The sequence below is a fragment of the Harpia harpyja genome, chromosome 10, assembly GCF_026419915.1.
Source record: "Harpia harpyja isolate bHarHar1 chromosome 10, bHarHar1 primary haplotype, whole genome shotgun sequence".
Classification (NCBI taxonomy): Eukaryota; Metazoa; Chordata; class Aves; order Accipitriformes; family Accipitridae; genus Harpia; species Harpia harpyja.
This window is the reverse complement of record NC_068949.1, coordinates 34,801,568-34,824,670: the sequence shown is the minus strand read 5'-3', so window position 1 is coordinate 34,824,670 and position 23,103 is coordinate 34,801,568. Positions and strand designations below refer to the sequence as shown.

At 40.9% G+C, this 23,103-nt stretch overlaps 1 protein-coding gene across 6 annotated transcripts in view; it reads right to left on the bottom strand.

Annotated features, from left to right (window-relative positions):
• The window catches only part of ADD3 (adducin 3), a 102,705-nt gene extending 80,824 nt beyond the window's left edge, over positions 1-21,881 (bottom strand). For 2 of the 6 annotated variants that reach the window (XM_052798941.1, XM_052798938.1), the window contains exon 1: positions 21,468-21,587. The gene's annotated coding sequence lies outside the window, so the exon portion shown is untranslated. Of the gene's footprint in view, positions 1-21,467; positions 21,589-21,859 lie in introns of those variants that run through there. The other 4 variants (XM_052798940.1, XM_052798939.1, XM_052798947.1 and 1 more) reach the window with 4 other exon arrangements.
• Positions 21,882-23,103: the final 1,222 nt, after the last annotated feature.

Genomic DNA, 23,103 nt, shown 5'->3' with positions numbered 1-23,103 from the left:
CTAAGATATGAAGAAATTCTATAAAAATAACAATACAGGAAAATAAATGCTCAACTTCTTAAATGATAGATAATGAACAGATTTAGGGGTCAGTCCAATGAAAATACTGCTGTTGCACAGTTTTGCCTGGTTGAATCACCACGTTGAGTAAAAAGACAGATCCTGTCAGATATTGCTGCAACAGCTACTATAACAAAGTTTACTGACGCAATCCTTGTTTGTCATTTACCATAGGGATTCCAGTTTTCCAAAGGGGGAAAGGAAAAAAAAACCCAGGACCATTAACACTACACCTAAGTGTTACAGTCAGTTTACAGAAGATGTAAACAAGAACAATACCCAAATTTACTTAAATTCAGAAGACAAATCCCTACTTTGATAAATGCCTGGACCATGCAAAACTTCAGAAGATTGCTCAATTAGTTTAATTTATTTTGCCAAAAGCAAAAGCAAATTCTTACATTTTGACTCTGGAAGAGACTTCATTTCACAATACACAGGTCAAGCTTTCTCGAAAATAGAAGTTATCAGGGTATAAGAACATGACCAGTTAACCTTTCTTTCCCCTTCAGAAATCAAGGGGTTTTCTTTTTTTCCCCAGTTGAGATGGAACATTATTTGCAACTTAGTCAAACTGACTCACTTCCACAGGCTCCTCCAGCACACTTCTAAGAAAGCCCTTTTGGGATGGATTGTTTTTCCTCCTTCAAAACCGTAAGTTGAAATGATACTCAAGTGTAGAGTTAGAACAGTACAAATGTAAATTATTGCTATGCAAAAAGGATGCTATTTAGTTTTATATGTTCCTCCCTCAAGAAAGTAAAGATTAGACCTCATTTGGTTTCAATTCCCCCCTCCCAGCTCTTGCAAAGTTAAATCAAACCATGCCATCCCCCTCCTCACCTCTCAGTAGCTGCCCTTCTAACAAGATCCTCAACTTCGGCTAAGGGCATTTATTGTACACACTTAGATCCCAACAAAAATTACTTTAAAAAAGGGAAGAAAACATGCGCTGATCAAACAGAGCACTACATAAAGTGGTGATGCAAGACTGCACGAGGTATATGTCGACAGCCAGCAGAATTAATCCAAGTCCAGGTCTAAAACAAAACAGTACTACAGAAGTGTAAGATTTCCTGGGTATATGCACCTCAGTCAATTTACACAATCTTTGCAACTCATTTGCTTCCACTGCTAAACTCAAGAAACAAAATAAATAGTCACTTTTATATGCTGCTTCTACAACACTGCTACATCAAGAACTTGTGCATCAAATTCAGTTAGAAAAGAAAGCAAATCTAGGATAGAATTGACATCTTCAACTTGAGTCCAACTGTTGAATGTTTTAATGATTCAAGTCTAATCTTGAGGTTTTATCTAAGCTTTTCTTTTTACTCTTTTATAGTAATATTTGCCTATTCAGATTGGGTTTGGAAATGTAAACAGAGACTTGTTACCTAGTGAAACAGAAATCCTATCCACTGTAGCATTTTATTAAGTCAATACACTACTTCACACACCATCTGTATTCTCCCCGCGCTGTCTTCCCAGCCATCCGCCCCTTCCTCACTTCCATTCAACAAACTCTTATTGCTGGTTCCATTTCTGTTCAGCAAAATGCACAAGTTTGTGTCTTTGTATGAAAACAACCATAACTGCTTGACAAACACCTTAGGAATTGCAAGTTGTAATATCATAACATCTCACAAACTTTCTCCTGAGTTTGCACCAACCTATAGGCTTACTAGCAAAGTGCAGTCATGTACTCAAGTTTCCTGTTTTAATACTTCCCCCCTTCCTTTTTAAGCAAGATTATTCTCAGCCTTAGAAACAGGAAGTCATTAAGTTCAAAATGTTTATACTAAATGAAAACATACATATTGGCATGACTGCTATCCAGTGACTATTGGGTGGTCTCAACCTGAATCTACTTTCTGACCAGCAAGAGCTTCCCTTGGAGAAATTATCAAAGCACAGCCTCAGAGACCAAGGATTGGAAAGGTATAACCTATCAGCTATTATAATTACAGTTCAGGATTTTTAAAATTTTTTTTAAAAGACTTTAACATACCCACAAAAACCTCCCAAACATCTGTTTTCAGTAAGTATTTAAATAAATGTTTTCCCCCAATTATATCACAAATTGGCTAGCGCTGTACGTTTCTTGGGCTGAGGTCAGTAATGTGCATTGGTGCAGCACCTTTGTTGCAGTCATTCCCATGTTTATTTGTGCTAGAGAGTGGTTGAAGAGGGAAATTCATAGCCCGCTGCCATCCTCCACTGATAACCAGATAATCCGAACATCGTCTGCAACTGCCTGTGATCAGCATCTCCAACATGCCAACTTCTGGTCATACTGTTCTTATTCATAAACTCCTAAAACCATATCAAGTTTCCTCTTAAATTTGGTAAGCATAAAAAAAATAAAAATCTTCAGTTTAGTACTTTGATAATACTACATTAACTGGTGGCCCACAAAGACTTCCCATACACAGAACATCTGACTATAACTCTCCCCAGACTAAGAGAAAAATCTGTCACTCATGATTCGAGTTTATTGTCATACTAATCCCAATTTACTACAGCTCACCTTTTGCGGATATAAATTAGATTCCAGGAGAAATCAAACTCCAGTCCATCAGCACAAATTTTCAATTGCTTTTTCAACACCATCTGTCCTTATTACAGGAAAATATACTTCCTCCCAACCTCAAGATTTTAATTATTAAATACTATTTGGAAGAAGTGAAGAACTCTCTTCTCAGAAGGGAGCTGCAAAGCAGTTCCTCAGTATTCACGAGCACTTTCAGGGAACTTGAATGCTCCTCCAGCACGCCCACTTGCTTCCCGTGAACAAGCAGTGTTCAGAATTATCTGGAGAGGTCTTCCAAAGTGCTGAGAACATGATTTCTGTGCATTTTAATGCTCTATGAATCACCAGGAACAGAACATGAAGCCAAGGAACAGTAAAACATGCACATGTACAAACAACAAATAAGAGCTGCTAAGACTAATATTAGACCTACCAAAATATATCCTGAACATATCAGGAAAAGACCAACAGGAACGTACACATTATGCCACTTCCACATGAAACTCTTTACTTTTGTTTGGACCCACAGATCAATACAAATGTCAGGAATTAATAAAGCTAGCAGTACAGATCAGCTCTCCAGAGACCAGCCACATCTGTTCAGCAATGCCAAGCTGCCAGCTGGATAGAGTCCCAAAGGCCTTTAAAGGGTCATCGTGCACAGCGAAAGCTTGTACTCGGCTAAAAACCTTTTAGCCTAGCAACTAAAAAGGTAATAGGTATTCTGTTAATTACATTAAGTAATTAAGTCATGTTTAGCTCTGTTAATTAGGATGCCTAATTTTAAAAGGTCTAATAGCCACAGTATTTAAATTCCTGTTTTGTTCTGGTATTGCAACAAAAATCTACCCTAACCACTGCCATTCTCATGACTGAATAAAAAAAAAATTTATGCTGTTAACAGATAAGCTAATCAGTTGCAATGGAAAGAGTCAGAGAAAGTATTACTTGTTGAATACTGCATATTCTAAGCAACTTTAATGTATATATAATCAATTAAAAAATCCCAAATGAAAGACACCCTGGATCTCAGATGAGACTCTTAACCACACAAGGATATTTTATCTAGGTACAAATTGTCAAAACATCCTTTCCTTGTGCATGTTTAATCAGAGCCTGTTAAGGGAAGAAATAAACCCTACAGTAGATGACACTTGCCTCCCTCCCCAGTATATCCCTCACTGACACACAAGGTCTTGCAGGGCATAAAAGCTCCCATCAAGTTTTTGGCACAAGAAGCTATTTCCAAATTGACTATCTGCTGGCCTATATGGAAATGGCTCCTTCCAAATGTCTCAAAATCAGGAGTATAGTACCATGCATGCTTGATTAAACACTGCTTCATCTACAGCTTTTTCCACAGCTGCAGGTGGCCCAACTTTCATGTGGGAAAGACATGGCTGACACCCTTAAATACCTTGGTAGGCATGTGCTGAAGAGATCTGTTGTTTAGGATTACAACAGCCGAAACCCGACTGTGTAGCTCCCCTTGCTCTGAGGGCATCACAGCCCAATACTCTTTATTACAGGAAATCATGCCTCTGATGTTCAGAAGGTATTTCCAATTCTTACCTTTTGGCTGTTTCCCAAGTTGAGCCCAAAGGGTGAATCCAAGCTGGACCTCTTCACAAGCCCCACAGACAGCTTGTTTTGTAAGCGAAGAAGCCAATTTAAGAGCATAATTAAGATCAACCTGCTGAAATTAGTCCGAACAATTCATGCAAACAACTGCTATGCAGTCTGTTTCATTAAAAGCAAGTCATTGCTCCCAAATTTTACTCATAGCAGTGAGCAGTACCAGGCATTTGCTACCAGTCCTAAAATGTGCCATGTTTGTGAAGGTTTGTCACTGCACAGTATTGCTCTTTCCGACCTCATGCAATGCTTTTGGAGGGCTACCAGCATCACAGGGCCACTACAGGATGTGGGACACTACCCATGAAGGCACCTGGAACTATTAGCCCCCATTCGATTAGCAATTTGGCCACTAATTTTATATCCCTTTAAGCAGAGCTTATTAACCACACTACACAGTACCCCAGACCGGCCATCTGGAAATGCAGATGTCATCTGCTCACCTTTGTAATCTGCTGTAAGGTTTTTCAGATGAAGACATATTTCATCTTGTGGTGCTATATAAATAAACAAAGTATTATAAACAATCATTTTTATCTGACTAGGTTATGTCATATGGTTTGCTTTCTTTATGAAAGAAAACACGTACATAAAGTGCAACCAGATGCTGCTGGCAGAGAATCGATTTAATATGGACTTATTTTTAAAAACATGATTACAGATGTGGCCTACATCTTGAACCCAATGTTTAAGGAAAAATTCTCTCTATGTATAATGATTTCACTTGTCTTCTATATTTTCTCTAAGTCTCTTAACTCACAAAAAAATGTTTCCTAGAACTAAAAAAGTTACACACCCTCCCCTTTCACACACCTACCACAAAAATAATTCAAGTATACCCTTATCAAAGAAAAACTGAACATGTTACTGAAGAAACACTGCTTTGTAGCAGCTCATTGCTATACCAGCTCTCAGAAAGCAACATTGCAGGTTAGAACTAAGTCTAGACTAAGCTTCTTTACTACAAACAATGCTTACCTAGGACTGCACCTGATTTGTAATTTGATTTTCAAAGTACAAAAATAGTTATTACAACTCTGCCTGCAGGACTGGAGAAACTTAAGACACTTTAATCAATTATTTTTAGTGTTTTGAGAAAGGAAAAAAAAAAAAAAATCAAGTGATATATACCCAAGTTTTTTGATCACTATTTGTCTTTAAAATCTCTTACCAATTTCTAGAGCTCTCAGTAAGGTAACTCAAATATATGATAAAGATTTAATTGGTGTGTTCTAGCATTGCTTAGAACATAAAAGTTAGTTTAATTCTGATAAAACCCTGAGCAATCAACAAAATGAATAGAAATAAGTAAGTTTTAAATTCAAAATTAGTAAAGTCTGAATAAGAATTTTCATGCTTGCCGATTTATAAAATCCTATCAATTTACCTCAAGAAAGTTTGAATAAAACTCTTTGCAACAGGATAGAAAAAGCACAGAAAGACTGACTGCATCATTCCACATCTAAACCCAGAAGCTTTTTACCATATTTGATATCCAGGTATTGAAGTATTTAAGAACAGTCCTCTTAACAAGTGCACTCCTGAACTAGATCAGACAAGTTCATATTCATATGAATAGAGAATTTAACGTTTAAGAAAAATTCTCTCTAGAATCATTTTACTCTCACTCTACGTTCATGCTCATAAAATTAAACTAGTAAAAACCCAAATGGTTCATGGTTACTGAGGTTATTGCCTTGGCAATGTATTTATCGAAGGAACTAAAGTACTTGAAGCTAGGTTAGTTAACTACCAGTGACATCACTTAAAATCAACAGTTGAAAAGAAAACAACCCCCTCCTACAAATTATCTTTTGATTGGGCCTTTGAAAAATAAAACTAAATAACTCTTTCAGAGGACATTGCCACTTACGAGCACCTACATTTATTGGTAAAGCTCAAGTATTTGATTGATCTAGACTGTCTTTTCCAAGCAAAGCATTAAAAAGGTCATATGAAATGATGAAAAAGTTGAAGAATGAAAATCAAAGCAGGGAAAAAGTTATATTTTCACCTAAGAAATACAGTGTCAGATGATGTGAACGGAGCTTCAATTTTAAAATCCTATCACAACCAGCCAATTTCTAATCAACAGGTACGTAACTGTATTTGCTCCTGGAGGCAGGAAGATTGGACAACTGGATTTTTTCACAACTATTTAGAATGTCCCAAGTGACCTTTAACAAGAACTTTAAACATCCGTTACATCTGAATTAGCATAATTTTCAACAGGATTAAAAATATATATATAGTTGTATAAACACTGTCTTTAGTGGTGGAATCAGATTGATTTAAAGTGCGGTTAGACCTAACAGCTTGTTCAGAGAGGAAACTTTGGCGAGGATGGATAAACAAGGCAATCTGAGCCCAGAGGTGAGCTTCTGCTGCACAAGGAAAAGGTTATTTCAGCAAGAGAGGCTGTTGAAGCGTCTGAGCACCAAGGCTCAGCTATGCTCTCACCCAAGCATTTCCAGCTACTTCGGTTAGCGTGGGTGATGCAGGCGAGCAGCTCTGCCCACATGCAGACTATCTATCTGGTGCCTAAAAATTGCTTCCAAACTTCAACTGCTACAGCCTCACTCAAAAAGAGCAGCCCTGCTGGGTAGGTGCACTTACCTACTATTTATAACAGAAGCCTTGCTAGCAAAGCTTTTTCTTCAAACATAAAAGAAACCCCGATTTGAGAATATTTTGATTTGAGTGACTCTGAAGCCTACCTATGGATGGGGGGTTAGGAGAAACAAATGAGGATGTATGTGCATTTGTTTATTTTTTAAGACGACAGACAAAAAAAAATTGAACTGCTTGAGAACCCAAAACATATAGGTGGTTTCTGGACACGTTAATAAATCAATGGCAAAACCTTCATTCGTTTACTAGGTGCCAACTATTTTGCACGAAGGGTTTCACTGTCCCCAGAAAGGGTGAACACCAGCAGCTGTTGCATCAGTATGGGATAAAATATCTTAAAAGGAAAAAGATAGCATACTGTAGCATTTACACAACTTGTATTTAAAGTTTTAAAAAAAACAAAAAACACCAAAACCTCACAGCCCAAGTCTTTCCAGAGGTTAAACCAATATGCAGATGGAATATTTAAATATGACAGCAATCTGAATAACGAGCTGAGAACTAAACAGAGAATTGTTATCTGGGTGTTATCTGCACAGAGCCGAGAAGACTCATGTATCCAGGCCCCACCATCCAAAGAATTTGTATGCAGGCGTAATAACCCAAGTGTGCTATTCACTACTCTACTGTGGCACCTTAATTAGCCAGCCAAGCCTGAGTTGAGTTTGCCTTGTTTTAAGGCTTCCGGCATCCACAGAGAGTTCTCCAAAAAGCAATTCAAAGCAGGAATGTGATTAAGGGGAAAGACTCAGCTGGCCGAGCTGAGTGGTGTGAATACCTCCCGCTTTTCCGCTCCCTTATGGGCCGAGCCAAAGAAAGATGCTGTGGCTAAAGAGAAAGTCTCAGTAGCTGTGGATCCAAGTCCAGTGCAAACTCCCCCCCATGAGATACTACAAGGAAATCACTACATCTCACAACCAAGACAGTTCTACTTTTCTGCTTTTATACCCCACCCAATCTATCAAATACGCTAAAGAGAGCGCTCAATTAGAAAGCTGCACAATTGCACACTTTCAGTCAAGTCTGTGCTAGTTCAGTTTACTGCAAAGAACAAACAACTAGACGATCAGATCCTCTTACACTACATACTGTCACTCAGACCTCTCAGGAAGCTTAATTTCACACAACTGCAAGATAGATAAATAATTTGAAGATATCAGCTGTAACCTTTTATGTTTTTCACACCAAGTTATACAACCTTGCAACCCTCAGAATCCACAGGCTCCTGTAGATGAATATGATTTTACAACGCATCCATACTTGTCTTGCCTCTGGTCAGAAGTGGACATTGCAATAAATTTCTAGACAGACAAATCCTACTTTTACAAATGCTTTAATAATTTAGGCACTTCAGGGCAAACTTTTTTTCTTTCTTACGTAATACCCATTGCTGTAATCCACAGAAATATTTCCAAAAGTTTATCCTTGGGGCAATATGTAATTTTACCCCTTCTGTCAGCTTTCTTTTTTCATCAAGCAGAATCCTATTGTACCACAAGCATATTATGGTACAAATAAAAGACTAAAAATGCTGTGTTCATTAAATTTGACCATAATGCACAGTGCTAATGCACTGCAACTGCTAATCTCACATCACATACAGCTTTTTGCTCCATGAGGAATCTAGTTTTCATCTTCCAAAGTGCTACATGATTAGCCACTGTAAGGGCTTTCATTTCTACTAAAGAGTGGCTTCTAACATGGGTAGGAAACACATAAGAATAGAACAGGAGTTAAGTTATGCAGCTGAACCTGACTAAGAGAAAGACCATTAGGAAAGTTTCTCCCAGATGCCTATGAATAAAGAAGTGGGTAAGGTACGTCAAAGAGCATGTGCAAAAACAGATGGGGAGAGGAAACAGTTTTGTTTATCGGGTACGATTCAATTGTTGCACCCAATTTCACCAATGCGTGAATACACAGAAGTTATTGAGAATAACAAGGGGGGGAAAATAGCTCCAAAACATTCTAAAAGAATTAAAAGGACATTAAAACGATGGCTACAGTTTTGACTTCAGCAGCTTTACTGTGGTATCTATTAGTTTGTAACTGTCAAAGCTAATACTATGGGTTTTCTTCCTCCTCTCTGCTTGAGAAGTATCTGCAGAAAACTGCAGGGCTGCCTACTCTCTACCCTGAAAGACCAATGTTCTGGCATCACAGAGGCTGTGAGAAACAGATTCAGCATCATTCCTCTTCTGGCAGTGCTCAACATCAGAAAGAAAACCACTGGCATATTCTGCCTTCTTGCTTCACACTGTGTTTCTGGCTGGGAGGCACTGTCATCTATTTATAGAATCTCTCAGCAAATCTGCTTGCATCCTGAAGTACGTTTTGATGATTCTATCCCTATTTTAGCATATTACAATTAATAATATTTTATAACGGTAGTAGAAGGCAAAAGATACCATTAACAGCTAGCAGACAGTCGTAGCAAGTCAGAGGCAACAGCAGTGAAGGTCAGGTACTCACTGTGCCAGAAACCAGCACTGCTTCCCACCAAGCACGAGCTGAACACTTGGAACAAGGTTTCAGGAACCTCAGACACAGCCAGGTCTATTATACTGGCTTCAGTTATAGTCCTTTCAGTGAATCTGGATGTCTCCCATTGAATTTACTGCTCTAGTGGCATTTGAATCAAGGAGACTTCCTGAGTAAGCCAGAATTCAGGATAAATGCATGAAGATAGGATACAGCGATTAAAAGTATTGCCCAAATTGTCTGCTATTGGTCTTTCAGTTACTTTGGGCACTCACACTGCCTCAGTTTTAAACTCTGCTTAAAGCAAAATGAACAAATGCCAGTAAAAAAGTTTGATGGAAAATCCACCATCAGCCAAATCTGGCATTGTTTGTTTCAGTTATATAGAATCATTATGTCCGGTCCTTGGATCCTCTTTATTATACCCTCATTTCCCCTGACTGAAGAAACCTCTGTAACAGAAAACCCTCAGGAACCATAATTTAACAAAGAGAGCATCCAAACTTGATACAACAACTGTATGAATGAAGCCAGTAATCTGGGTATGGTTAGAGTTTAAAAAAAAAATAATTCCAATGGACAAAATGAAAAACTACATTTGATAATAAATCTTCTTTTTATGAGTAAGCTTAATACCCTTCCTCTTGGTACAAGAATGTAATACTGTCTTCCTTGCCAAGAAACAAAAAAGGACAGAAACCCACACAGAACAAGAACCATAAGAAACGGAATAAACATCAGATACACATAGTATTTTCAAAAAGTTTTACCGTTTTTTTTTTTTTTTTTTTTTTGCATATGGCCTATATCTTATTAACCAAGACTTTTTAAGAATACTAATGCTTGAAATGAGTCTTCAGAAAGGCAGCAGAAATCAGACCCAAACCAGGGCTGGGGTGAGACAAGACAATTGCACAGCAATTACTAATGAGCTCCTCCGCAGGCTTTACTATTACAAGAAAGCAACAGCCTACACATGTGCAGGTGTGGCAGTCACAGACAGACCCCAGGCTGGTAGAGTGCACACACCACCTTTTTCCTACAGAAATCAAATGGCTGAGAACCCAAAACTACTGAGCTTAGATGAAGACAGTGTTTGCACCGAACCCCAGACACCACTGCTTTGATGATCAGAACAAGAGCAGAAGTGCTGCTACTCCTGTTTGTGCATTTAAAAGGTGCCCAGTATAACAAGCTCTCTCTGAAGCCATTTGGCTAATCACATTTAAAAATCAGGGGCTCTGTTTTGGTTCACCTAACACTGAAACGCTACCAACAGAAAACAAGTTCACACTGGAGGCGATACGTGCAACAGGCAAAGTAATTTTCAGAAGCTCTTTCTGTTGAAGTCAGTATCAGGTTGTCCAACGTGCTGACACAGCCAGAGTTGTTATTTTTAAACACAGCCATAGTCTATTTAACTAAAGCATCTTTACTGACTGAGCCAGTATTACTTTGATAAGACTCCTTAAGTATCTACACTGAAGCCTACAAATGACATCGAACAGAGAAAATAAACTTTTGAAGATGGTACTTCATTGCAGCTAGGAAAAAGAAAAAAGGGAAAAGAAAGAGGTCTGGGAAAAAGCTAGGAGGACCCAGCACTGAAGACCATAAAGTGCTATCTGCAGGACAGCTGTTCACACTGTGAATTTCTATCATTCACCACCTGCACAGAGACTAACTGGACCAATTTCAGTCAACTTAAACAGCAAACAGCTTTCTGCTGTTGGAAACTCAGCATTACACTTCTAAAACAATCCTTCTGCCAAATTTGTTGGTAGCAACACTACGTTTTCTTACACATCATTCAACTGACGAGAACCTGGAGGGAAGGAGAAGAGAGGCAATACCATTTTCAAAGGCATGTAAGAGACTGCAAGTTATAGTTACACAACATTTTGGGAGGCAGGCTGAGCTATGCTAACCAATTTATTTGTATACATTTTCTTCAGTGTAATTCTTACTTCTTTATATATAAAGTTGTCTTGTAAACATATGCATAAGTTCATTACTAGAACCAAGCACAACCACATCCTTTCCTCTCACCAAAGAAATAATTTGTTCTATACGTTCCTGAACATATAGACACTGTGGTCTACCTGACACAATGAAGTCTTCCTATGGCAATATTTAGCCTCCATTTCTTATACATGACTATGAAATAGAACCAAAAGAATAAAAGCAGCAATGGTACACACTGTTCGATAGTGAAAACCTTTTTATTTTAAAATAGAAAATTTAGTTGTGCACCTTGTGCTGTGCACATATAGTGCAGGCTCTGGAGACAAGGGAAGGCTGTTACAGAAAGCAACCCCAAGCTTCCAACACCTCCATGCCACCCAGGACTGCCACTCACTGGCAGCCTCATGGAGTTGGGATATGGGTGCATGACATGGGAGCCAAAGAGCAGCTAAGACCAGCATGTTGAGATTATTTTAATTAAAATAATTTCAAAGTCTACGTAGTTTCTCCAAAATGTTGCATTTATCCCAAAGAGTCTCCCTTTAAACATGACTTGTTTCCCCTCAGATTTTGAGTGTACTGGGAGGGTAAGAGGAACTTCATAACCTGGTGGCTGCCACATCATATCTCAAAGCCTAGAGAAACAGCTTTTTCATTCTTTCTTTCCTACAAACAAGTCCCCTTGCAGAAGGCTCAACTCACAAACACCTTCCACTTAATTTTCGCGTTGCCTCGCAGTACTGCAGGTGGGACCCTGCAGAGCTGTCACCACTTAAGGATTAAGGGGCTGGGGCCAACCTGAAGCTCAGCACCGACAGTCCCCCTTCTCCCTATTCCCCCCTTTCCCCACAGGTTCTCACCGCTGCCTTCGACACCTTGCACCCACTCTAGTTCTCACTCAACCCTCTCTTGAGCTAATTCAGCTTATTAAAGAGAGCTAATGCAGACAGGGGGGGAGAGGAGGTATTCTGCTGCAATTCACAGTGAATTGCGTAAGTTCAGCAAGCAGCAGGGCTTACACAAGAGGGGATGAGGCAGGACCACATAGCCAGGAGGGAAGAGCAGGATATCCCCTTTAGCTGGGTTGTAAAGTACAACCCAAATATTTTCATCAGATGGAAATCAGAGTCCTAGAGAGGAATGACTATATTAAAGAGGTGATTATATATATATTGGAACAATGACATACAGATTTCTTATTTGACTGGGTTCTTAAATAGGATTACAGGGCTTTGATTTGTTTCTTTAAATTGGTTTTGGAGAGAGAGAGTAACCCCAAAAAAGTTTAGAGAGGGTGGAATAACCTTGGAGGGAGTACACTACATTATGCCATGTCAACCATGATAGTTTCCCCAGCACAAATATATGCTAGTACACATTCTTCAAGTTAACTAATAAACAGAAGAGTCATAAAAAAGAATTATTTACACTATGCATTTGCACATTGTAACTGGTAATTCTGTAGCTTTAATTTCATCTTTGAACTATCAGTTATATTGACAAGCAACAGTGGCAGCAGTGTATATTACAAAAGGAGTAAACAAATGACCTTTATCTAACTTTATTAAAGTAATAAAGGGCAGATTATTTTTTTCTTTTAACTTTCTTCAAAGAGAGTTTTATAGCTAACTACCAGCAGGGTGTGGACTGAAGCTAAAAAACTTTGAAATAGGTCCTTGTGAAATCTGAAACCAAAATACAGCAAAGGTCACCTCTCTGTGAAGAACCGTCTTGTCTGTATGTATACTATAAGCAAAGCTCTGTTAGCTCAGCCTCAGTAATAATGTATTCAACTTACCCCCTGGGAGCAGCAACATCATCAGGTTTCTACTACAAAGATAAATTTACTGCACACAATATCTGTTACTATACATATGCAGCATGTTTGATAGTAGCATGGTATACCTCAAGCTATTTTTTCTTGTTAAAGGCTAACTCCAGGTTATAAATATGACATTGTTATTCTTACTCCCACCATTAACTAATTCTTTTTAGTCAACATTGCACATACAGTAGAGTCTTATGCAACATACCAGCCGATATTAATAGGAAAGGAAGCAATAAATATGATTTTTTAAAAATTTTTACTATTCCCCCGCCCCCCAAAGGAGGGGATTTCAACAGTTTTCAACAAGAAAACAGAGAAATTTTCCAGTGGAGAGCCAGGATCTCCTAACACAAGTATTGGGACAATAAGACTACTATACTTTGTTCTGTCTTATGGGCTCCTGTGAAACAGTTCACAGACCCAAGTTTAGAGACAAGTGCCATATAGCAACTGAGGTTCTTGAAAAGGGTTGCCCATACACACATTGTTCTGCAGATACATATGGGCTAGGCATATTTTTCCAGCTATAGGAAAAGACCAGGCAGCTGAAACTGCTGGCACCAGAACTACTGGGTGAGCTTGGGCTCCTGCTCACCGTGCCTATGGAGCAGAGCGTTCCTACCTCCTACATCTCCACTAAGAGCTCTCCCTCCCTTTCACTCCGACTTATGTCGTATGTGATTGCCAACTGAGGAAAGATGTGGCAATCTTCACATCTAAGCAAAGATTTCACAAAGTGTAGGACTGAAATGATGACCACCCCTGCTTGAGGACACTTTTGTGGTATAGAAGGCATCCCACCACCCTCAATGGTCTCCACTGGCCACTTTGGGTCCATCGCTGAAAAGACAGAGGAACGGCTAGAAAAAGAACATTTTCTGCTGACCAGACAGCAAAAATTTCTGTCTTTAATGGTGCAGTGCTTGAGAAGAACTAAGCAGTCTTTGAAATATAGCCCTTAACCAGGAGTTGTCTTAGGGCATGTAAAATTAGGGACACTGCTGTTTAAAAACATCTAAGCTTGAGCAAACATACACAAAGAACATAACATGTATGCAACAACTATTTGAAGAGGAAGCATTATTTTAGTTTTTCCCCCAAGTGCTTGGCCCACAGGAAAACATCTGATGTAAAAAGGGAACGTACACTGCCCTTCTACCACCTAAGGGCAAATTATCCAGGCACCTTTAAAAAAAAAAAAAAAACAAACCTCCTGATGTTTTACAGCTTAACCATTTTATATAGTTAAACGGAGTTGTCTTGAGTTCACAAGCTTTAAGTTATTTGATACGTTTTAACTAGGAAGCTACCTGGATTCACTTCAAGATCATTATTATTATTTTTTTAACTAACCTGGTTTTAAGTACAGACTCACTCATGCTAGCACCACACAGATGTATTCAATCTCTTTGCATGCTGCAAAACTATTTAAAGTTCAAAACAGAGTGAAAAAAGGATGGGGGAACCCAACTGCCAGACCACTAGGTTTGGTTTCTCATTTGTTTTTTTTTTTTTTTAATTTATTTTAAACCCCCACAAATTTCAATGTATTTGCAAGTTCTTCTGTGCATTTCTTATTTTTTGCTCAATACCAGACCCATGATTTTGATCAGATTGATAAGGAACAAGCCAAACGTATAAAGACAGCTTTTCTGATTACAGGCATACTTTGCTTGACAGAACATTGTACTAGCCATTATTAAAGCATGTATCACAACTTCATTTTTCTTCCTCAGCTGCTCAGAATTAAATCTTTGCAATAAAAATATTTATGAAAATTTGACTGAGCGATCTACTTCGGACACTTTGTCTTAGAGGATAGAGTTTTTTGTTCCAAATCATGCACGCGCAGAGGTATCTGCCAAGCTCTCCAACTGTGTCACTCCAGTCCTTAAGCCATTTAACACAGAACATGCATGTGTCCTTTGAATGCCAAGTCAGCTATGTATCAAAGACAAATAGCTCTGGATAGTCAACCCATAACAATCAGCACGTCAGTAAGAGATCTGATTTGTATTCAGTATTATGTCCATTGATGGGATTGGAAAAAAAAAAAAATCCACACATACCCATGGATTCTTTCACAACCTAAATAATTTTAGGAATAAGAAAATTACACAACCTTTGGCCTGAAAATACACAGTTTGCCCTAAGAGACAACAGCTTCTGTTTAGTAAATGAATTAAAGACCATGAACATCTTCGCTTTCTGCTTTCTACCCTGACAGCTGGGCCAAAAAAAATTTGAGTCACCAGAAGAGTTTTGCCTTTGCATGTACTTTTAGACAAAAAGGCATTTAAAGCCAGCTGCCACTGAAAGCCAAAAATTGCACAGATTACCTGTGAACATTACAAAGACAACTACTCCTTAACTGGGTATTTAGTACAACACTTCATACACAATCAAGATCTGAAACAGGATGATGGGCTTGTTGTGGGCACTATCACAATTTAATCATAATAACAGAAATAGATATTTGACTAGTTATTCATTTATTGTGGCAGTAATACTACATCAGAAAGGCTAATGTTGCATTCAGTTAACATGGCAGTGCCAGGTATTAATTTTATACACAGCTTCTTGCACCCTAAGTTTCAGCACCATCATGGAAATTGCAGATAATACAGCTGAAAACAATAATAAGAGAATACTTGACCTTACCCTCCACAGGCTACTGTATCATGCAATCTCCAAATAAAGTTTGTACATTCTAAGAATGAAGTTTTTTGGGTTAGTTTTTGTGGTTTAGGATACACAGCAAATATGGTAGGTTGTCTGGTGTGTAGTAATAATTGGTGTATTAAGAGAGAGCTGGCTTAAATTGTGTTTTAATCCTGTTTTAGCATTGACCAGGAGCCTGGAGAAATTGTTATGCAATTCATTAGCACTCCTAAAAATGGTGTGTATCTGAGTCAGGAAAACACAAAGGTACTTGTGAGGTCACTACTTTTGTGTCATTGTATTCAGTTCTAGACAGAGCTGGATGCACTGCCTAGTATTGTCTGCTGTTCCAGTCCCAAAATCCTATTTTCAATTTCACCTAATTTGTCATAAGATAGCAGAGGCAACCTTCAGCCTAAGTGTCTGCTAGATCTGAAGCATCTGAGCCAAAACATTCTACTCTTCCTCACATGAGGGCTCATAAGTATACTCTCCAATGCTATAGTTTAATTTTTAAATCAAGGATATTTTCTTTGGAAAGCACTACCCAGCTTTCAAATACTTGACTTTGTGGCCTTAATGATGCTCTTTATAAATACAGAGGTTTTTGTATATAAATCCATAAAGACTAAAATATCACATGGGTTGCTAGGGAAGTATTGGGATACTGAATTATATGAAACAACTTATGTTAATATCAGCAGTCTCTCTGAACCCAGGCAACTTATGATTTTCATTGATCTAGAAATTATTTATTTGAATCACACAGACAACTTCAGTACCAAACTGATTCCACAGCATTCTGTCAAGACTTCTAAAGCTATCAAAAAAAGCATTTCTTCAACAAAAGCCAGTCCACATTTGGAAGGGGGGGAGGAATTAAAAAATTTCAAATTATATTTTTCCTTTCTTGTTTTTACTGTATTAGAACAAGTAAAGCAAGCTTTATCCAATAAGTAAGCTTTTCTATTTTGCACTCTATTTACCATCAGAAGGACATGCACAGTAACACTTGGTCGGGTGATAAGCAGCCTGCTTCCAGAACTGACATTTACTGTGCATGCACAAACACCAGATGCAGGTCCAACTGGCCTCTAAACTATGTCGTATTTAGTGTAATAGCTATGGATGATATGCATAGGAATGCTTGTTTTCTACCAAAACCCCACATCATTTAATAATTAAATACATGCAACAATAAAAAAAAAAAAATCTTGAGACCAATTGTTACAGGTATAGATGAAGACAACAAGCACAGATTTTTCAAAGCAATTCATCAGAATCCTCTTTCTTCGACCAACAGAGCAGACAGTTCAGCTCTTGGCTGAAGTGCCAGCTACCATTAACACCAACACTGTGCTAAGTACTCATTGTCGCTGCACTGTCCTGAACAAGAGCAGCAGTAAGCTGCCATCAACTCTATGATATCCAAGATTGCCATGTACTTCAGCTGGAGAAGTAACTTCAGGAGGTTCTGACTGCACAAGGGAAAAGGGATTTACCAGCTGTTAGCTGCTGTGGGTCACAAAAACACAACGTGAAAATCTACAAAGCGACCTGGAGCTCTCACACCAGTTTGCGATTTACTGATCTTCACCTCAACCTGCTAACTCGCATGAAAACTACCTGCTGCTTTGATGTCACTAGGATTTTAACACATTAAACAATACAAGGCAAGAAAAGAGTTTCTTCCTAAGCCAAGACCAGAACAGTTTAAGAGACCGGAACAATGAATGAGGCTATTATAATATTTCCCTAATTAGCACTTTGTAACAGCTGACTGCATCCTTGTCAAGCAGAATTGACATCACTACCATAAGACACACGCTACATTTAATATGCTCCCAGAGTCCTAACTAAATAGGTACCTACATCACATTTACCAAACTGTGAAGATCTGTGGGGGAAAGAAACAACCAGAAGCCATCACCCTCACACTGAGGTTTGAAGCTCTCAAGCCTTCTTTCACTATCTAACTTTTGAATGAATCCAAAGAAAATCTCAACTTTTTAGTAAACATTTTCCAGTTTACTGATTATTTTGAAGTGACACACTCCCCATAGCCTACATTAAGAGCATGCCATAACTAAAGATGCTTTATCTAAACAAATTTATTAAAATTGGTTTGTCTTAACTAATAACCCAGACCACAAATTATCCACAAAACAGCCATGTACTTGCTAGGATATCTTTAAAAGAAATACCTCAAAATCTCATTTGCGATGACATACGATGACTTGTGTTATCTTGAATATGGAAAAGAAACAAGAGTTTCCCATCTGCCAAGTGACTCAAAGTTAATATAGGAAGCAGAGTAGACTCTGTGGCAAACAGATCTAACAAACACACACAATGAGTAAGTTACTGCTTGTTCCCTAAGGGTGAAGTAGCTTTTATTCATCTTCATCTGCCAAAAACAACTACACAAAAGACAACTACCCCCCAAGAACCCTGCCAGAAGCCACACCACCATCTACCACCATCTCTCATACAGCAACCAGCATTTCAAAACATAGCTTGAAGAAAAGCCTGTGACGTAACGGGAAGCAATGTTATTAAATAATATAGATTGCATTCTTCTAAGTCAATACCAAAACAATGACCAACTTGGTTTTTGAAACAGCAGCACTACAAAAATGCAAAATTGATTTACAAGAGAAATAATAGCCAGGGGTTGCTATGGCTGCTGAAGTTACAGGACTTTTTTTTAAAGAAACAAAAATGTTTATCTAGTTTAAAAAAAGCTATCAAAGGCAATTTTATGCACCAGCTCAAAGTCACACAAGTTATTCTCCTAAATTAAAACTCTTTTTTTTTTTTTTTAAAGCATTACCATTCCAACACCATCCACAGTGTGGCGAGTACATTTGTTACAGTTTTAACTAGCAACAATGATTTTAACAAGGAAAAAAACTAGCAGCCTTCTGCCTTCTTTCATTTCAGTTTCCAACCTGTAAAACATTCCACTTACAAAAGGAAACAAACTAACATTGGCCTATCTGAAAATATTTTTCATTTTTCATCTCTTACATGTTAATTTCTGATGATTTTCACAGCAAATAGTGTCTTATGCCAGGTCATCCGGCCTGCAACAAGTTGAGCCGAACAAAAGCAGGCAGCCCCGCGTGCAATGTCACCTCTAACATCACATGCAACAGGAACAGTTCCAGCACAGTTACACTGAACACAGCTCGGTTCATCCAGCCCTGTCGAACAACCAGCGCTTACTTCATAACCAGCAAAGGGTTGACAGAAGAGCTGCAGAACACCTCGCTGACTGACAGTGAAACATCCCCATTCACCCAGATTGCTCAAGTCCACCCTCTCCATAAGCAATGCAAAGTCCCTGGTGTACGAGGCACCACCTGGACCTAACCCATCTCTTTGGGTTAGATGATCACGGTGTACACGACAGCTGAACTGCACCACCCTATAATCATCATTTCCTTAAATAAAAATGTCAGCTCCCTCAATCCTCAGGCAAAAGTCAAACATAATGACTGATTTAACCAAGAGACATTTAAATCCCCAGATATCCTAAAGCGTAGCAGCACTCCATCTATTGGTCAAGAATTAAGGACGTGCTTAATCATCATCATCACGTACTAACCTTGATCATCGAACACTCAACCCCTAAATAGCCCACCCCTTCTTCCTCCCTGCTTAGGGCTTCAAGTTCTTCCAGCAAAAACTAAACGCGAGTAATAATGTCTTCTGAAAAACAACATATCACTAGAAGTGTTAACATGAAAACTTCTAAACTTAAAACTGGTACACGCTATTAATCACACAATTATCATTTTGTTTCATTGAGGAGCACACGCACTCCTTACTCAAAGCAGCATTGAGGAGCTCGTGCGATAACAGCCAGAGAGCCCACAGCATTCCCAGAGTTCACACTTTCTTTCCCTGTAAGTACTGGACACCACCAAGGAGGCTCGAACGAGGAGTTTGCACACCGCTTCCAGCCAGGCCACTTACATGATGGGATGTGGAGACCAGAGAGCTCCCCAGTACAAGAGACGTGCCGGCAAACCCTGGCAGGGAGGCGAGAGGGAGATCTGCTGCCAAAGCAGCCACTCGCAGAACTGCCCTGGCTGGCGCTGCTCCCCCAAAAAGCCACCACTGTCCCTTCCCAGCAGATCACACAGAGCCATACATCTGCCACACCTACGCTTTATTCCAGTCGCCAGCAACCGGACCAGGAGGCAGGTGAGACAGCCTGAAGCTGCCCCAGGCATGCCAAAGCCCTTTTTTAAAGGCTAAGGTCACATTTATCAGCTTCATTCCTCTAGTATGAAAGCTGATTTAAGCAACAACTTCTCCCACACAATTAGTAATTCAGCAATTTCACACATTCATGCTTTGGTAACCCGTGGCCAATTATTTTCTGCCCAGATATTCATTGCCATTGATTTCATCTATTTGTTTTAAAACTTAACTCCTCCACATAGTGGCACCATGCAGATGAAGCATAATCCTACACATTTTTCCTCTTCTTGGTATCACATCACTACCCTCCAGACACGAGTCCAGGACCCGGGGATGAAAACCAGCAGATTCAGCCTCAACTCGCCTGTAACATAACGATGCTGAGAAAACAGAAACAGAAACGACCCACCCCCATGACCGGCTGCGGCGATTGCTGCTTTTGAGGCATACTCTACCCTCCTTACAGAGCCAGTCCAAGGCTTCCCTGCTGAAATCACATCGTTCGGCCATGCAGACCCTGCCTGCCTGCCCGCCCTGAAGTCCGGGCTGAACACCGATTGATAAATCCGCTCCGAGTTCCTAAATAAGCTTTTTAATGCGAGATGAAAATTGTCTCGGGGCGAGACCAAAACTGAGGAACAAACTCCCAAAAGGCCCATCGTAATCCTCATTTCTGGAGCCTAAAGTTCAAGGCAGCAATCTCGAATTCTGTCCTTGCTAATCTAAACACACAATGAAAATAACGCCAAACCGTTAACAAAACGCCGCGCTGCGTGACCACAGTGGATGCCCCAGGAGCGAGCGGCGCAGGGCAGATGCTCGTCACGCCGGTAAGTACGCATTGCCGTGACCAGAATGCGTGTGCCTGCACTTGGAAATCCCATTCCCGGCCTCCCCGCACCATTATCGACGGCAAAGGTGGAGCCGTGCGCGATTAAACATATAAAAAGCCTAAAGAATATACATTTCAAGAAGTTTCCCGAGACTCGTAGGGAGTCCGGAGCCTTGCGGTGGACCAGGGACAGTCCGTAATTATTATAATTACTTTCGAGGTTTTATTTGATTAGCAGAGTTTCCGAGCAGAGGCGCATTATTTAAAGCCCTCTCCTTTTCAGCTCAGCGCTGAGGCAGAAAGACAGCACTGCAGCATCTCCCCCGGCCGGAGGGCTGGCGTACACCCACGGAGAAGTTCCCCCTTCGCCCCACGGCGACCGCAGTCCCGTGTGTCCCCCCCACCCTCGCCTCAGCCCGCCGGCAGCCGCGGCCCCGCGCTACCCTCACAGCCGTGAGGCGGCTGAGGGAACGGGGCGAGGGGAGCGCGCCAGGCCTCCAGCCGCCCCTTCCCCCTTCCCCAACAGCGGCAGCGGCTCGGCCACAGCCCCGCAACGGCCGTTACCGCCCGCCTTCGGCGGGAAAGGAGGGGATTCCCCCCCACACACACACACACCGCGGGAGCGTTACCTCAGCGGGCCCGCGCCTTTGTGCTTCAGTCCATCCCTCCTCGCCGGCGGCGGGAGCCCCAGCACCACCGCGGCGAGCGGGCGGGCGGGGAAGGGGCGGCGCACTATGTGGCAGGAAGGGACACCTGGGCTCCTCCCCCCGCGCCCGCCCGCCCGCTGCGGCTCACTATCTGGCAGCGAGCGGGGAGTCGCCCGCCTCCCTTCCCCCGCCGCCCCTCGGCCAAGTTTGAAGCCGGGGGAGGGTGAGGGGGGGGCGGCGGCCGCCGCCCCCCCCTCACCCTCCCCCGGCTTCAAACTTGGCCGAGGGGCGGCGGCACCGCCGATGTTTTGCTCCCCGGCCGCCCTCCATTGTTGTCCCCGGCCCAACTCTCCGCGCCTCGGCCGCGGCTGTACCTGCAGTGCGGGGCGGGCAAGGCCGCTCGTCCCCGGCGAGGCATCCTCCGGGGAACGTTTATCTCTGGAGGGCCATGGCGAGCGGGGCCTGACGTGAGGAGATGGGCGCTGCAACGCCCGGTGCGCAGCTGAGGTGGCGGTGGGGAATAAAATGAGGTGTATGTGGAAACAATGAATAAAAAAAAACCCTGACAAAACCCCAGCCGAAAAAAAAGAGACCTGTTCTGAAGTGAAATTTTGAGAGATTTAAACAGCCGTTGGGGCCGGAAGGCAGCAGAGCTCAGCAGAGCTGCTGAAGAGAAGGCTCTCGCGCCATCGGCGGGGAGAAAGCAGCCCTGGCTAAAAAAAAGCTGCACGAAATGCAAATCTCATTTTGGCAAAAGCTGTCTGTCCTTTTTTTTTTTTTTTGGCTTTCTGTAATTGTTCTGCTTTGCGGCTGAAATCATCTCTGCCTTGGTTCCCCACCCAAAGTTACTAGTTTGTTGGTTTCGGGGCTGGTTTGCTTACATCTGAGCGGTTCTGGCCAGCTGTTTGAAGTTACAGAAGCACTGGGTGACAGCTGTCCTTTATATGCAAAAAAGTCTATATTTTAATTATATTCTTAATTATTTCTAAAACTCAGGAGTTGTCTAAAATATGCTTGAAAGGCTTAAAAGTTCCCTTTGAAATCAGCAATTTTGCTTACAGGTGTAAAATTACACAACTAACTTCATGTAGGTTCGGGGACAAAACCTTTTAATTCTGTGTACTGCTCACTCTTAAAGAGCCTCTCGGGGACTGTAATCACAGAGAAATGAGCAGGGCTGGAGCAAGGGCAGGGTGAAGACACTGCCTGCCTGAGACCCTCTTCTGATGGAGTCACCGAAGAAGCTCCAGCCCTGCTGGCTGCTGCTACCACATCAGTATAGGAGGTACAAGTCCATCACGGAAAGGCAAGCAAGGCCCCTTGGGAGCTAGAGAGGTCCTCGGAGAAAAAAGTGCTTGAGGCACCAAACTATCCAGCCACGGGTTATTTGATTTGGAGAGGGAGAAGATGAAGAACATGTCTGAACTTTGCAAATATATACTCAGTGCTGAGATGGCTCCACCTGACCGGACAAGTGCTATGGGAACCTGTAGGTACCAGCCACTAATAATGGGATGATGTCGTAGAGCATCTGTTATTTAATACAAGACCTCTAACTATCTGGTGATTGTAGGAAACTAAAACTTACCTTGGGCACAGGAAGAATATATACCTATAT